This window comes from Limulus polyphemus, unplaced genomic scaffold (genome assembly GCF_000517525.1).
Source record: "Limulus polyphemus unplaced genomic scaffold, Limulus_polyphemus-2.1.2 Scaffold399, whole genome shotgun sequence".
NCBI classification, from domain to species: domain Eukaryota; kingdom Metazoa; phylum Arthropoda; class Merostomata; order Xiphosura; family Limulidae; genus Limulus; species Limulus polyphemus.
This window is the reverse complement of record NW_013666009.1, coordinates 76,969-81,222: the sequence shown is the minus strand read 5'-3', so window position 1 is coordinate 81,222 and position 4,254 is coordinate 76,969.

The window sequence follows — 4,254 nt, the reverse complement described above, 5'->3', positions numbered from 1 at the left end:
GTTTACATACCACAACATGTCAGAGTGATACGAGTATCTATCCATTGCAATAAGCAATATTTACCTAAGTAAAAGGTATGGTATATGTTTATGACCTTTGGTTAACAAGAATGTCATACTTAGGCAGAATACTTGAATGAAAATTTGAAAAGTTTACCTCAATAAATACAACTAAAGATATATTCTAAGCTACTTAAGGAAAGACGAAATTCGTGATTTTCTAAGTCACTAAAATACTTTAGATATGCAATTACGTATGAAAGCTTATTAAATGAACACAATAACTGATATTTTATGGAAAAAAAAATGCTGAAATTTCTTTGCAGATAGAAAAACAGCAACTGTATTGTTTTATCAGCAAAACAGGTTTCTCAGTTTTGTACAGTTTCTTAAATTGTTCACAATCACTCTTTGCATGAAAACACTCCAAGTTTTGAAACAGTTAAACTTTTTGCTATGCATATTTCCCATTTTGTGATATTTTGCAAAGTTAAAACCCTTGACCATGTTCACAGATGAAAAAATGTAGCTTTTCACAGCAACTTTTCCATTGTAGATCACCTTCTTGCAATAAGCTTTGAACAGCTTTATTGCTGATTCTAACTTTATACATATCCCGAACATTTAAAGTTATGTCTGGGTATGTTTTTAGCTGATCTGATGTTAAAATTTTTGATTAACAATATCCCCTTACCTGGATATTTTTCTTGGATGACCTTTCTTTTATTAGATTACTCCAACTTGCAAGAAAATTATCTTTTTTTTTAACCTTCATCCTTTAAATTTTGAACAACGTAATTTTCAGTTTCCTTTTAATCATATACAATAATTTTTCATTGCTTAAATTTAAATCAGTGTCTCAGTTTTAGCCTTGTTGAAACTTACAATCTTGGAAAGATGATGTGATTTTACTAGTTCATATTGATATATCAATAAATCAAACCCTCTCAAGCCACTTTGATAGTGTCCAGTACTTGATGTTAAATTATGTTGTAACAAAATTAATTATGTCAATAATTGTAAATAAAACATTCAGAGAAGCAGTTAACACTTGTTAACAGTAGTTTCCATTTATGCAGGTTTTTATATTAAGATTAGCCTTTTTGTACTTGTTGGACTCAGACTTATTTTATTACCATTACTGTAAAGTTTGATGAGTTGTCTGGTAAATAGACTGCTAGCCCCCTACTGAAGTGCACCAACTAGTTAAAGACAAAACTGCAAAAATAGGATGATATTGTTATTCAAAAATGTTAAGAAAGATTATGTACTTTTGTGGGATATGAATCAATAGTGTTTGCAGAATTTTGCCTACCAATCATGTCAAATTTACACATTTTTTGAGTTTACATTTACTGCAGTGCATTTCTGCTTTTACTGAAAGAAAAAAGTATTGTAAACACATTAGTTGATTTGTTATCAACTAAATTTGTTTGATGTCTTTTTAAAAATGACAATTTATTCTTTGTGTTTTAGCTTCATTCATCTAATTAGCTCACCAGTATAAATGAACTCCAAATATGTAAATTTTCTACTTTGAAATTACAGCACATGACAGAACTTTTTCAGTAGTTCTGTAATACTAACTTCAGAAACATAATGGCATACTACTAGATGAGTTACATAATACAGATTACTTATATTCACAGTAACTAATCTGCAGCCATCTTCTTATTTGTAACATATTTGTGGCATCAAGGTACACTGATTTCTGACATAAGTACTTGCAATACAGTCGATTCCAGAAGTGTTATGCAAATGGAGTAATTTGAGGGTAATTTAGAATTGAAAAACACAAGTGAATAATAAACAAAATCATTATTCACAATTATTGTGAGCTCCGAGTTAAATGGTTGGTTTATATTCATTGTTGACTACAACAGGCTGCTGGGGCAGAAGAAAGCAGATTTCTTACTTCTTCACAGGACGATTATATAATCATGAATTAGAATACTGAGAATACTTAAGACTATCAGGCCATACCTATGTCATAGTGTGGTTTCACATATCCTTAGGTTATTGAAATCAATGATAATTTCCATTACACATATTTAAACTCCAAAAGACCATGGCACAGAAATAAGCAAAGTTAAGTATAAGGCTTTAAAAAATCACTGTGTTATTTAATCTCTAAGGTAGAAGTTTATGACCTCTCAATATCCAAACATCGCTAACTATATGTATTACATAAGCAAAAAATTTAGCTGAATATATCTAACATATGTTCTTTACTAGAAAATTCCATGATGAAATTAATAGTTCTTTGAATTCTAACATACTTTTTTTTATGCATTTTAAGAGCTTGTTAATGTTAAAAAATAATCTGTTTGATGTTGAACATATAAAAAAATTCTCAAAAAAGACTGGTCTCACTTCATATTAATAAACGATTCTAAACAAATGGAAAAAAAAATCCAGAATGTTAAATTTGTAGACAATAATTTAAACAACATGAGCAATACTTCATATTTTAAAAGTCAACTGTAAGTATATATATATATGACATTTTTTGTGGTTTAAATTTTAATTCTTTCTTTATTAAATTAGTGAAGTCAACTGTAAACAATACAATTTATTTTGTTTTGCTAAGAAAATTAAATGTAAACACACACTGTTCAAAGATGAAAAGATAAGACAGATAATTGTTAGAAGATAATTTAATACTTGTATTATGAACATAATAAAAACATGTTCAAAAATATAACTACTAGTTAAATGAAGTTTAAGGTTTCAATGTTCTAGAAAGGATGATTAATCATCAACTATATACATATTTTCCTTGATCATATAAAAAGTAAGTTGTTTCTCATAAGTTTAAAAAACCCAAGTAATGCAAATTTTAATAAATTTACACTAAGGATTTTGAAATTATCGGATCAAATAAGTTAAATAACAAAGTTTTTCCTTCATGCACTTGTTGTAATTGCCTATCAGATACTATTACAAAGAAATATCCATTTTAATTTTTACCAACATATTAAGTAAAATAATAGCTTAGATATATTAATCCTTTAAATATTAACTTTACAATGACTCAAAAATCTTGACTTGGCAAAACACTTCTCATACACTTAGTAATTTATATTTAATGATAAAAGAAAATTACTTACTTAGAACTAACATAAATACTTTTATTATTAAAATATTACATTATTTTTAAGTTATGTAATTTTTTTTATAGACATCAATAGTAACCATAAATGCAGAAACTTAAATTTATCTTCTGTAAGCACAAATTTTAATACTGTTTTAAATGTTAATTTTCTTCATTTGTCCCAACACAAAATCTGCCTTAAATGCATATCTCTCATAATTGTTCTAAAAGTATATATGTTAAAGACTCAAATCTAACCCTAATATTCTTAAGTATCAATATACTTGCATTTTATAGCCAACTTTATAGCAATCAATATAAATGTTTTATATAGGTACAATACAAATACCACAAACAAAACTCATGTTATTTATCAGTCTAACCTCCCAATGACATACAACTTACACATTTCCAAAACTTACATATATATTCTTATGTTTGATAAATGTGTGTCCCCATAAATTCAAACCTAACATCTTGATAAGGAAAACCAGAAGAGCTAAACTAAATATATGTAATGCAAGGGTTTTAACACTGAATTTTTATTTATATGCAAATTTAACATATTTTCTTTATGATTAAAAGTAATTAAATGTATCCTTTTACAAGACTTAAGAAATCAAAATATCCATGAATGATGCATAATTTCAAAATTAGTCTTGTTTCATTATAATAAAACAAAAGAAATTTAACATGATTTAAGAAATTGAACTACTGTAAGTCTAAATATTTAGAAAAAGTACAAAAGTTCAAAGGGTGTTCCATGGGAACTTCTTTAATCTTTTAAAATAAAATATCTACTTTTTATCAACCTGGATAAGACAATACATGTACATGTATTGTCTTTTCATAGAATATTACTCACAAAAGGTTCTGAATCACTTTAATTTCTTAATTGTTAAAAGGTCTCAAATTCAATGTATTAAAATGCACTTAAAGTTCAGTTTGTAACTCTTATTCTTTATTGTTGTTGTATAAATTCTTTCGTTTAAACTGAAATTTCCAAAGAAAAAGTTATAGACTCTTTATTAAAATTAGGAACTGTTTAAAAACTTCAAAAAATTCATATTCTAAAACTGTATTCAGGCATATATATTAACATGGGCTTACTGATTCAACACATAACATAAACATATAAAATGTGTGTCAAGGTCCATTTA